Genomic DNA, 14,001 nt, shown 5'->3' on the forward strand with positions numbered 1-14,001 from the left:
CTGAAGAGACCTAAAAATAGCTGCGCAGCGATGCTCCACGTCCAACCTGCCAGAGCATGAGAGGATCTGCAGAGAAGAATGAGAGAAACTCCCCAAATACAGGTGTGCCAAGCTTGTAGCGTCATACCCAAGAAGACTCAAGGCTGTAATCGCTGCCAAAAGTGCTTCAACAGTAAACGGTCTGAATACTTATGTAATTGTGATATTTCAGTAAAGAAAAATTAGCAAAAAAAAATGTTGACTGCTTTTTGCTTTTTCTTTATGGGGTATTGTGTGTAGATTGAGGAGAGAGAGAAAATTATCTAATCCATTTTAGAATAAGGCTATAATGTAACAAAATGTGGAAAAAGTCAAGGGGTCTGAATACTTTACCAATGCACTGTATATTGTAGTGCGTTACATTTGCCCAGAACCCCATGGGGGTAGTGCACTATACCATGCTGTGCCTATAAAATGTCTACTGGTCATGTTATTATTGAGGGTATTGGTTATTTGGGCCAGTACGTTGAGGATATTGGTTATTTAGGCCAGTACATTGAGGATATTGGTTATTTGGGCCAGTACATTGAGGATATTGGTTATTTAGGGGCGGCAGGATTAACGAGCAACGTTGCCTTTACTGTGGACAGTCTTGTAATTTCCGTGCCTCCTGTCCTGAGCTGACGGGAAACGGGATGACTCGTCAGTAAACGAGAGAATACTGGTGAGTCAGATACAGTCTCCAGCTACCGATACGGTACGCACCTTGCTTCCGGCCAACCTGCGGTGGGACAATGGGCAGTTGGACATTCCTGCTTTCGTAGACTCTGGGGCTACCGGCTGTTTTCTGGATCGCACATTAGCTCGCCAACAGAGGCTGCCATTCACTAAGCTGGACAATCCGTTGTCAGTCACTGTGCTGGATGGTCAACCCCTAGGGTCTGTGACAATGAAGCAACTCACCATGCCTTTTCAGCTACAACTTCTGGATGACCATCTGGAGCTTATCCAGTTACATCTGGTGGACTCTCCTGAGCTTCCCCTGGTTCTTGGACATCCGTGGCTTTCCACCCATAATCCTCAAATTGACTAGCCTTCGGGAAGAGTTCTGGGATGGAATCCTTCATGCCAGTTCAACTGCCAGCAACGCTCTCCACACCTTTCTGGTCCTGCTCGTCGGGAGACTTCTGACTCTCCTGTTCCTCCGGCTGGCAATGAAAAGCCTGATCTTTCCCGTGTACCTCGGGATTACTGGGATTTGGGTCATGTCTTGGGTCAGCAAACAAAGGGCCAGCAAACTACCTCCTCACAGGCCCTACGATTGTGCCATCGGCCTCCTGTCCGGCACCACTCCTCCGAGAGGAGGGCTGTGTTCTCTCTCAGGTCATGAACAGTTATATTAAGGAGGCGCTAACGGCTGATTTTATTCGGCCATCCACTTCACCTGCAGGAGCGGGTTTTTTATTTGTTGGGAAGAAGGATGGGGGATTACGTCCCTGTATCGATTACAGAGGTTTAAATTACATTACCATCAAGAACCGGTACTCGATGCGCGACTTCCTTCACCAGTTCATGTTTGTGTACCTGGATGACATCCTCATCTTTTCTAAGTCCATGGTTGAACACGACCAACATGTCCACCAGGTTCTTCAAAGACTCCACTCTCATCACTTGTTCGTGAAGGCCGAAAAGTGTGAGTTTCACATTCCTCAGATCTCCTTCCTGGGGTACATCATGTCTCAGGACTGTGAACCGATGGACTCCCAAAAGGTAGGAGCGGTGGTCAACTGACCACGGCCCAGCACGGTCAAGCAAGTTGATCGTTTTTGGGCTTGGCTGGGCATGTGTGCTGGACCTCTGCTGCTGAGAAGGTGTTCCAGGACCTGAAATGTCGGTTTTCTTCTGCACCATTCTAGTTTATGAGGATCCTTCTCTTCCCTTTGTGGTAGAGGTGGATGCCTCTGGCGTTGGCGTGGGTGCGGGTCTGTCTCAGTGCTCGGTGAAAGACCAAAGCTTCATCCTTGTGCCTTCTTCTCCAGGCGTCTCACTCCAGCGGAGAGGAACTATGATGTCGGCTTCAAACTGGCTTCAGAGGAGTGGCAGCACTGGTTGGAGGGTTCAGAACATCCCTTTACGGTTTGGACTGACCACAAGACCGACTTTTTGTCCCTCTTGGGGCACGGTCCAAGGTACTTCAGCGGGCTCACTCGTCGCGTCTCACTTCTCATCCGGGAGGGCAGCGAATGCTAGAGTTTCTGAGGAGGAGGCTTTGGTGGCCCTCAGCGTAGGCGGACACTCAGACCTTTGTGGCTGCCTGTCCGACATGCGCCCGGAACAAGACTCCTCGTCAGCAGCATCCGGGGCTTCTTCATCTGTTGTCACCACCTTCTCGACACTAGTCTCATCTCTCTTTGGATTTCATCTCGGGTCGTCCACCCTCAGCGGGCCACACTGTCATCCTGGTCAGTAGTGTGGACCGTTTTTCCAAGGCAGCACGTTTCATTCTGCTGCCTAAACTTCCATCTGCCTGTGAGACTGCTCAGCTAGTCATTCAGCATGTTTTCAGCCTTCACTTCCTCTGGACATCGTCTTCGACCGGGGCCCCCAGTTTGCCTCCAGATTCTGGAGGGCATTCTGTTCTCTTCTGGGGTCATCAGCCAGTTTGTCTTCCGGCTATCACCTTCAATCCAATGGTCAAACGGAGCGGGTGAACCAGGATCTGGAGACCACCTTGCGGTGCTGTGTGTCCGCCAACCCCACCATTTGGATTCAGCACCTTCCCTCGGTGGAGTACCTCTGATTGCTGTGTTTCTCTGCAACTGGGTTCGAGTTTGTACAAGCCAGAGAGTAACAAAAGCTGCAGGCTACAGTTAAGTCTAGATTTGGTTTCCTCTATCGTAATTGCTCCTCTTTTACCCCAGCTGCCAAACTAACACTGATTCAGATGACCATCCCACCCATGCTAGATTACGGAGACATCAGATTTGCCCCCAATGCTCCTTATAGGACACATCACTGCACTCTGTACTCCTCTGTAAACTTGTCATCTCTGTCTACCCATCGCAAGAACCACTAGTTGACGCTTATTTATAAAACCCTCTTAGGCCTCACTTCCCCCTATCTGAGATATTTACTGCAGCCCTCATCCTCCACATACAACACCCATTCTGCCAGTCACATCAGACTAGCACATTAGAGGCTGCTGCCTATAGACATAGACAAGAAATCACAAGCCACTTTAAGAAATGGAACACTAGTCACTCTGATAATGTTTACATATCTTGCATTACTCATCTCATATGTATATACTGGATTCTATACTATTCTACTGTATTTTAGTCACTTTAATAATGTTTACACATCTTGCATTACTCAAATCAAATCATATCAAATCAAACTTTATTTGTCGCATGCGCCTTACAATGTCCCAATGTCCCATTGGTAGGATAATCTTAATCGTAGGTCATCAATTTTATGTTCCAATGATTGCACGTTAGCCAGTAGAATGGATGGCAGTGGGAGTTTACTTGCTCGCCAACAGATTCTCAGAAGGCAGCCCGACCTGCGCCCCCTTTTCCTCCTTCTTTTCTTCACGCAAATGACGGGGATTTGGGCCTGTTCCTGGGAAAGCAGTTTAGTGAGGGAAAAAAGTATTTGATCCCCTGCTGATTTTGTACGTTTGCCCACTGACAAAGAAATGATCAGTCTATAATTTTAATGGTAGGTTTATTTGAACAGTGAGAGACAGAATAACAACAAAAGAATCCAGAAAAACGCATGTCAAAAATGTTATAAATTGATTTGCATTTTAATGAGGGAAATAAGTATTTGACCCCTCTCAATCAGAAAGATTTCTGGCTCCCAGGTGTCTTTTATACAGGTAACGAGCTGAGAGTAGGAGCACACTCTTAAAGGGAGTGCTCCTAATCTCAGTTTGTTACGTGTATTAAAGACACCTGTCCACAGAAGCAATCAATCAATCGGATTCCAAACTCTCCACCATGGCCAAGACCAAAGAGTTCTCCAAGGATGTCAGGGACAAGATTGTAGACCTACACAAGGCTGGAATGGGCTACAAGACCATCACCAAGCAGCTTGGTGAGAAGGTGACAACAGTTGGTGCGATTATTCGCAAATGGAAGAAACACAAAAGAACTGTCAATCTGGCTTTCACACTATTCCCTATGTAGTGCACTACTTTTGACCATGATACTGTATAGGAAATAGGGTGCCATTTGGGATTCACTATGGTGCCTGAGGAAGAGAAGTCGAACACATGGTGACTGAGGAAGAGAAGTCGAACACATGGTGCCTGAGGAAGAGAAGTGGAACACATGGTGACTGAGGAAGAGAAGTCGAACACATGGTGACTGAGGAAGACAAGTCGAACACATGGTGACTGAGGAAGAGAAGTCGAACACATGGTGACTGAGGAAGAGAAGTCGAACACATGGTGACTGAGGAAGAGAAGTCGAACACATGGTGCCTGAGGAAGAGAAGTCGAACACATGGTGACTGAGGAAGAGAAGTCGAACACATGGTGCCTGAGGAAGAGAAGTCGAACACATGGTGACTGAGGAAGAGAAGTCGAACACATGGTGCCTGAGGAAGAGAAGTCGAACACATGGTGACTGAGGAAGAGAAGTCGAACACATGGTGACTGAGGAAGAGAAGTCGAACACATGGTGCCTGAGAAAGAGAAGTCGAACATATGAAACGAAACGTATGAAACGTAAAAATTGCATCATTTGTCTCCCAAAGTGAAAAATACATACTTGGAAATGGAGGTACAAAAAACATACAATTCCCCAAAGAAACATAACAGTTATTACCTCTTATACAGCCAGAGCTAGTTGACCTTCTTCTCTCTTACCTCTTATACAGCCAGAGTTAGTTTACCAGCTTCTCTCTTACCTCTTATACAGCCAGTGCTAGTTTACCTTCTTCTCTCTTACCTCTTATACAGCCAGAGTTAGTTGACAAGCTCCTCTCTTACCTCCTATATAGCCAGAGTTAGTTTACCTTCTTCTCTCTTACCTCTTATACAGCCAGAGTTAGTTTACCTTCTTCTCTCTTACCTCTTATACAGCCAGAGTTAGTTTACCTTCTTCTCTCTTACCTCTTATACAGCCAGAGTTAGTTTACCTTCTTCTCTCTTACCTCTTATACAGCCAGAGTTAGTTGACAAGCTCCTCTCTTACCTCTTATACAGCCAGAGTTAGTTTACCTTCTTCTCTCTTACCTCTTATACAGCCAGAGCTAGTTTACCTTCTTCTCTCTTACCTCTTATACAGCCAGAGCTAGTTTACCTTCTTCTCTCTTACCTCTTATACAGCCAGAGTTAGTTGACAAGCTCCTCTCTTACCTCTTATACAGCCAGAGTTAGTTGACAAGCTCCTCTCTTACCTCTTATACAGCCAGAGTTAGTTGACAAGCTCCTCTCTTACCTCTTATACAGCCAGAGTTAGTTTACCAGCTTGTCTCTTACCTCTTATACAGCCAGAGTTAGTTTACCAGCTCCTCTCTTACCTCGTATACTACCTCTTATACAGCCAGAGCTAGTTTACCTTCTTCTCTCTTACCTCTTATACAGCCAGAGTTAGTTGACAAGCTCCTCTCTTACCTCTTATACAGCCAGAGTTAGTTGACAAGCTCCTCTCTTACCTCTTATACAGCCAGAGTTAGTTGACAAGCTCCTCTCTTACCTCTTATACAGCCAGAGTTAGTTTACCAGCTCCTCTCTTACCTCGTATACTACCTCTTATACAGCCAGAGTTAGTTGACAAGCTCATCTCTTACTTCTTATACAGCCAGAGTTAGTTGACAAGCTCCTCTCTTACCTCTTATACAGCCAGAGTTAGTTTACCTTCTTCTCTCTTACCTCTTATACAGCCAGAGTTAGTTTACCTTCTTCTCTCTTACCTCTTATACAGCCAGAGTTAGTTTACCTTCTTCTCTCTTACCTCTTATATAGCCAGAGTTAGTTTACCAGCTCCTCTCTTACCTCTTATACAGCCAGAGTTAGTTGACAAGCTCCTCTCTTACCTCTTATACAGCCAGAGCTAGTTTACCTTCTTCTCTCTTACCTCTTATACAGCCAGAGTTAGTTTATCTTCTTCTCTCTTACCTCTTATACAGCCAGAGTTAGTTTACCTTCTTCTCTCTTACCTCTTATACAGCCAGAGTTAGTTTACCAGCTTCTCTCTTACCTCTTATACAGTCAGAGTTAGTTTACCTTCTTCTCTCTTACCTCTTATATAGCCAGAGTTAGTTGACAAGCTCCTCTCTTACCTCTTATACAGCCAGAGTTAGTTGACAAGCTCCTCTCTTACCTCGTATACAGCCAGAGTTAGTTGACAAGCTCCTCTCTTACCTCGTATATAGCCAGAGTTAGTTGACAAGCTCCTCTCTTACCTCGTATACAGCCAGAGTTATAGAGCTAGTTCAACTGGGAGAAGGTAAACTAAGTGGGTTGATGTAATTCACTCCCTAGTCACAACGCTTGTGGCATGTCGTTGTCTGCGTCCCAAAATGCACCTTATTCCCCATATACGGCACTGGTCGACAGTAGTGCACTATATAGGGAACAGGGTGCCATTTGGGACACACTCTGTCTATGTAGCCGGGTTTTAACTCAGTGTAGCGGTGAAAACTGCTGCCAATGTGGAATTGATTATACTTAAAAGGGAACAGGAGATTTTCTGAAGAAAGCAAAGGGGCCTATGTGTCATGTTAATTGTCATCTGCTTTCACATAATGGTACAAAAACCTCTTTAATTCTGAACAATATGAGCAGAGCGTCCTAGTAAACCTGGTCATTACTCAAAACATATGCCTGGGAATATAACAGAGACGGCATCCTCAATAGCACCTTATTCACGTTATAGTGCACTACTTCTGATCAGAGCTCTATGAGCACTATGTAGGTGATAGGGTGCACTATATAGGGGCACAGTGGTCTAAGACATAGCTTCTCAGTGCAGGAGGCGTCACTGCAGTACCTGGTTCGATTCCAGGCTGCATCACATCCGGCGCTGTCCGGGTTTGGCCGGGGTAGGCCGTCATTGTAAATAAGAATTTGTTCTTAACTGATTTGCCTAGTTAAATAAAATAAAGGTTGCATATAGGGGATAGGGTGCACTATATAGGGAATATGGTGCACTGTATAGGCAATAGGGTGCCACCTGGGACATTCTGTGCTCAGAGACTGCAACATTCTGTGGAACACAACATTCTGGGGAACACAACATTCTGTGGAGAACAACATTCTGGGGAACACAACATTCTGTGGAGAACAACATTCTGTGGAACACAACATTCTGTGGAGAACAACATTCTGTGGAGAACAACATTCTGGGGAACATAACATTCTGTGGAGAACAACATTCTGTGGAGAACAACATTCTGGGGAACACAACATTATGGGGAACACAACATTCTGTGGAGAACAACATTCTGGGGAACACAACATTCTGGGGAACACAACATTCTGTGGAGAACAACATTCTGTGGAGAACAACATTCTGGGGAACACAACATTATGGGGAACACAACATTCTGTGGAGAACAACATTCTGGGGAACACAACATTCTGGGGAACACAACATTCTGTGGAGAACAACATTCTGTGGAGAACAACATTCTGTGGAGAACAACATTCTGTGGAGAACAACATTCTGGGGAACACAACAGTATGGGGAACACAACATTCTGTGGAGAACAACATTCTGGGGAGAACAACATTCTGGGGAACACAACATTCTGTGGAGAACAACATTCTGGGGAACACAACATTCTGTGGAGAACAACATTCTGTGGAACACAACATTCTGTGGAGAACAACATTCTGGGGAACACAACATTCTGTGGAGAACAACATTCTGTGGAGAACAACATTCTGGGGAACACAACATTCTGTGGAGAACAACATTCTGGGGAGTTTCAGACCTGTGTTCAAATAATATTTCAAGTCATTTGAAATTCTTTATCTGTGCTTGCCTGGTGCAAAGGGCCAATTAGAACAGTCCCACAACTGCAAACTCCTCCCATCTGGCACTCCATACTGTCTAAATCAAAAGCATAAAGTATGTGAAAGATTTCAAACAGTATACTCTTACAGAAAAAGGTTCCAAAAGTGTTCTTCAGCTGTACTGAGTTCAAGTACACTCAAGTACACTCTCAGAAAAAAAAAGGTGCTATTGAGAACCTTATAAAGTTTTTTGGCTGTCCCCATAGGAGAACCCTTTGGTTACAGGTAGAACCCTTTTGAGTTCCATGTAGAACCTTTTGTGGAAAGGGTTCTAACTGGAACCCCAAAGGGTTCTTCAAAGGGTTCTCCTATGGGGATTGTACTTGAACTCAGGTCTGGCATGCAGTGAAGTATTGGAAACTGAGGGAAATATAATATAATAAATGAATGGATGACAGTTGGCAGGGACTTGGAGAAAATGTCATGTTTTTGATCATCATGTCTTGTCCCTGTGCTTCCCTCTGCTGGTCTTATTAGGTTCTTTCCCTCTTTTCTATCCTTCTCTCTCCTCCTCCCTTTCTCCCTCTCCCGCTCTCTCTCTATCGTTCCGTTCCTGCTCCCAGCTGTTTCTCATTCTCCTAACGACCTCATTTACTCTTTCACACCTGTCCCCTATTTTTGCCCTCATTAGAGTTCCTATTTCTTCCTCTGTTTTCCGCTTCAGTCCTTGTCGGATTCTTGTTTGATGTTTGCTGTTCAGTGTCCTTGTTCCGCCCTGTCGTGTTTTTGCTTTCATCAGATGCTGCATGTGAGCAGGTGTCTAGTGGTCGCGTCTCCAGTCGTTCATCTCTACTGACGAGAGGATTTCAGTTTTCCTGTTTTGTTTTTACCTTAGATATATCAGGAGTATCGTTTTTGTCTAAGACTGGAATAAAGACTCTGTTTCTATTACGTCGCTTTTGGGTCCTCCTTCATCAGCATAACAGAAGAATCCGACCAAGAATGGACCCAGCGACTACGGATTCTCGCAAGACTGCCATCGAGATCCAGGGAGAAATGCTCGGTAGACACGAGCAGGAATTGTCTGCTGCTCGTCATGCCGTTGAGACCCTGGCCGCTCATGTCTCCGATCTCTCAGGACAGTTTCAGAGTCTTCGTCTCGTGCCACCAGCTACTTCCTGGTCTTCCAAGTCTCCGGAACCTAGGGTTAATAACCCACCTTGTTACTCTGGGCAGCCCACTGAGTGTCGCTCCTTTCTCACCCAGTGTGATATTGTGTTCTCTCTCCAGCCCAACACATACTCAGAAGAGAGAGCTCGGATCGCTTACGTCATATCGCTCCTGACTGGTCGGGCTCGGGAGTGGGGCACAGCTATCTGGGAGGCAAGGGCTGAGTGTTCTAACGTTTATCAGAACTTTAAGGAGGAGATGATACGCGTTTTTGATCGTTCTGTTTTTGGGAAGGAGGCTTCCAGGGTCCTGGCTTCCCTATGTCAAGGTGATCGATCCATAACGGATTACTCTATAGAGTTTCGCACTCTTGCTGCATCCAGTGACTGGAACGAGCCGGCGTTGCTCGCTCGTTTTTTGGAGGGACTTCACGCTGAGGTTAAGGATGAGATTCTCTCCCGGGAGGTTCCTTCCAGCGTGGACTCTTTGATTGCACTCGCCATCCGCATAGAACGACGGGTAGATCTTCGTCACCGAGCTCGTGGAAGAGAGCTCGCGTTAACGGTGTTTCCCCTCTCCGCATCTCAACCATCTTCTCCCATCAGCTCAGAGACTGAGCCCATGCAGCTGGGAGGTATTCGCATCTCGACTAAGGAGAGGGAACGGAGAATCACCAACCGCCTTTGTCTCTATTGCGGTTCTGCTGGACATTTTGTCATATCATGTCCAGTAAAAGCCAGAGCTCATCAGTAAGCGGAGGGCTACTGGTGAGCGCTACTACTCAGGTCTCTCCATCAAGATCCTGTACTACCTTGTCGGTCCATCTACGCTGGACCGGTTCGGCTGCTTCCTGCAGTGCCTTGATAGACTCTGGGGCTGAGGGTTGTTTTATGGACGAAGCATGGGCTCGGAAACATGAGATTCCTCTCAGACAGTTAGGGAGGCCCACGCCCATGTTCGCCTTAGATGGTAGTTCTCTCCCCAGTATCAGATGTGAGACACTACCTTTAACCCTCACAGTATCTGGTAACCACAGTGAGACCATTTCCTTTTTGATTTTTCGTTCACCTTTTACACCTGTTGTTTTGGGTCATCCCTGGCTAGTATGTCATAATCCTTCTATTAATTGGTCTAGTAATTCTATCCTATCCTGGAATGTTTCTTGTCATGTGAAGTGTTTAATGTCTGCTATACCTCCTGTTTCTTCTGTCCCCTCTACTCAGGAGGAACCTGGTGATTTGACAGGAGTGCCGGAGGAATATCATGATCTACGCACGGTCTTCAGTCGGTCCAGAGCCAGCTCTCTTCCTCCTCACCGGTCGTATGATTGTTGTATTGATCTCCTTCCGGGGACCACTCCTCCTCGGGGTAGACTATTCTCTCTGTCGGCTCCCGAACGTAAGGCTCTCGAGGATTATCTGTCTGTTTCTCTCGACGCCGGTACTGTGGTGCCTTCTTCCTCTCCCGCCGGAGCGGGGTTTTTCTTTGTTAAGAAGAAGGACGGTACTCTGCGCCCCTGCGTGGATTATCGAGGGCTGAATGACATAACGGTTAAGAATCGTTATCCGCTTCCCCTTATGTCGTCAGCCTTCGAGATGCTGCAGGGAGCCAGGTTCTTTACTAAGTTGGACCTTCGTAACGCTTACCATCTCGTACGCATCAGAGAGGGGGACGAGTGGAAAACGGCGTTTAACACTCCGTTAGGGCATTTTGAATACCGGGTTCTGCCGTTCGGTCTCTCTAATGCTCCAGCTGTCTTTCAGGCATTAGTTAATGATGTACTGAGAGACATGCTGAACATCTTTGTTTTCGTTTACCTTGACGATATCCTGATTTTTTCACCGTCACTCGAGATTCATGTTCAGCACGTTCGACGTGTACTCCAGCGCCTTTTAGAGAATTGTCTCTACGTGAAGGCTGAGAAGTGCGCCTTTCATGTCTCCTCTGTCACTTTTCTCGGTTCTGTTATTTCCGCTGAAGGCATTCAGATGGATCCCGCTAAGGTCCAGGCTGTCAGCGATTGGCCTGTTCCTAAGTCACGTGTCGAGTTGCAGCGCTTTCTCGGTTTCGCTAATTTCTATCGGCGTTTCATTCGTAATTTCGGTCAAGTGGCTGCCCCTCTCACAGCTCTGACTTCTGTCAAGACTTGCTTTAAGTGGTCCGGTTCCGCCCAGGGAGCTTTTGATCTCCTCAAGAAGCGTTTTACATCCGCCCCTATCCTTGTTACTCCTGACGTCACTAAACAATTCATTGTCGAGGTTGACGCTTCAGAGGTGGGCGTGGGAGCCATTCTGTCCCAGCGCTTCCAGTCTGACGATAAGGTTCATCCTTGCGCTTACTTTTCTCATCGCCTGTCGCCATCGGAACGCAACTATGATGTGGGTAACCGCGAACTGCTCGCTATCCGCTTAGCCATAGGCGAATGGCGACACTGGTTGGAGGGGGCGACCGTTCCTTTTGTCGTTTGGACTGACCATAAGAACCTTGAGTACATCCGTTCTGCCAAACGACTTAATGCACGTCAAGCTCGTTGGGCGTTGTTTTTCGCTCGTTTCGAGTTCGTGATTTCCTATCGCCCGGGGAATAAGAACACCAAGCCTGATGCCTTATCCCGTCTCTTTAGTTCTTCTGTGGTTTCTACCGACCCCGAGGGGATTCTTCCTGAAGGGCGTGTTGTCGGGTTGACTGTCTGGGGAATTGAGAGACAGGTAAAGCAAGCACTCACTCACACTGCGTCGCCGCGCGCTTGTCCTAGTAACCTTCTGTTTGTTCCTGTCTCTACTCGTCTGGCTGTTCTTCAGTGGGCTCATTCTGCCAAGTTAGCTGGCCACCCCGGCGTTCGGGGTACGCTTGCTTCTATTCGCCAGCGGTTTTGGTGGCCTACTCAGGAGCGGGACACGCGCCGTTTCGTGGCTGCTTGTTCGGACTGCGCGCAGACTAAGTCAGGTAACTCTCCTCCTGCCGGTCGTCTCAGACCGCTTCCCATTCCTTCTCGACCATGGTCTCACATCGCCTTAGACTTTATTACCGGTCTGCCTTCGTCTGCGGGGAAGACTGTGATTCTTACGGTTATCGATAGGTTCTCTAAGGCGGCACATTTCATTCCCCTCGCTAAGCTTCCTTCCGCTAAGGAGACGGCACAAATCATCATTGAGAATGTGTTCAGAATTCATGGCCTCCCGTTAGACGCCGTTTCAGACAGAGGTCCGCAATTCACGTCACAGTTTTGGAGGGAGTTCTGTCGTTTGATTGGTGCTTCCGTCAGTCTCTCTTCCGGATTTCATCCCCAGTCTAACGGTCAAGCAGAAAGGGCCAATCAGTCGATTGGTCGCATTTTACGCAGCCTTTCGTTTCGAAACCCTGCATCTTGGGCAGAACAGCTCCCCTGGGCTGAGTACGCTCACAACTCGCTTCCTTCGTCTGCTACCGGGCTATCTCCGTTTCAGAGTAGTCTTGGTTACCAGCCTCCTCTGTTCTCGTCCCAGCTCGCCGAGTCCAGCGTTCCCTCCGCTCAGGCTTTTGTCCAACGTTGTGAGCGCACTTGGAGGAGGGTCAGGTCTGCACTTTGCCGTTACAGGGCGCAGACTGTGAGAGCCGCCAATAAACGTAGGATTAAGAGTCCTAGGTATTGTCGCGGTCAGAGAGTGTGGCTTTCCACTCGTAACCTTCCCCTTACGACAGCTTCTCGCAAGTTGACTCCGCGGTTCATTGGTCCGTTCCGTGTCTCTCAGGTCGTCAATCCTGTCGCTGTGCGACTGCTTCTTCCGCGACATCTTCGTCGCGTCCACCCTGTCTTCCATGTCTCTTGTGTCAAGCCTTTTCTTCGCGCTCCCGTTCGTCTTCCCTCCCCCCCTCCCGTCCTTGTCGAGGGCGCACCTATTTACAAGGTACGGAAGATCATGGACATGCGTTCTCGGGGACGTGGTCACCAGTATTTAGTGGATTGGGAGGGTTACGGTCCTGAGGAGAGGAGTTGGGTTCCATCTCGGGATGTGCTGGACCGTTCGTTGATTGATGATTTCCTTCGTTGCCGCCAGGGTTCCTCCTCGAGTGCGCCAGGAGGCGCTCGGTGAGTGGGGGGGTACTGTCATGTTTTTGATCATCATGTCTTGTCCCTGTGCTTCCCTCTGCTGGTCTTATTAGGTTCTTTCCCTCTTTTCTATCCTTCTCTCTCCTCCTCCCTTTCTCCCTCTCCCGCTCTCTCTCTATCGTTCCGTTCCTGCTCCCAGCTGTTTCTCATTCTCCTAACGACCTCATTTACTCTTTCACACCTGTCCCCTATTTTTGCCCTCATTAGAGTTCCTATTTCTTCCTCTGTTTTCCGCTTCAGTCCTTGTCGGATTCTTGTTTGATGTTTGCTGTTCAGTGTCCTTGTTCCGCCCTGTCGTGTTTTTGCTTTCATCAGATGCTGCATGTGAGCAGGTGTCTAGTGGTCGCGTCTCCAGTCGTTCATCTCTACTGACGAGAGGATTTCAGTTTTCCTGTTTTGTTTTTACCTTAGATATATCAGGAGTATCGTTTTTGTCTAAGACTGGAATAAAGACTCTGTTTCTATTACGTCGCTTTTGGGTCCTCCTTCATCAGCATAACAGAAAAGCCTTTGAGGATTTTTCTCTCTGCAGAAATATCTTTTGCTTGTTCTGTTATTCACACAGCCCCTCGGCTCTGCAACAATACAATACCCCATTGTCAAAACCAGCCAGGTTCAGGCACTGTACCGTACACAATGCCTGGTAGAAATTGCCTTGTCAATATTTACCATATGATTGATCTCTTTCCCAAAAGCATTATGCAGGAATTCACGTGAAGTACAATTTTGATTGTCACATGCTTTGTAAACAACAGGTGTAGACTAGCAGTGAAATGCTGACTGACGGGCCTTT

Source organism: Salvelinus fontinalis, unplaced genomic scaffold (assembly GCF_029448725.1).
Source record: "Salvelinus fontinalis isolate EN_2023a unplaced genomic scaffold, ASM2944872v1 scaffold_0047, whole genome shotgun sequence".
NCBI classification, from domain to species: Eukaryota; Metazoa; Chordata; class Actinopteri; order Salmoniformes; family Salmonidae; genus Salvelinus; species Salvelinus fontinalis.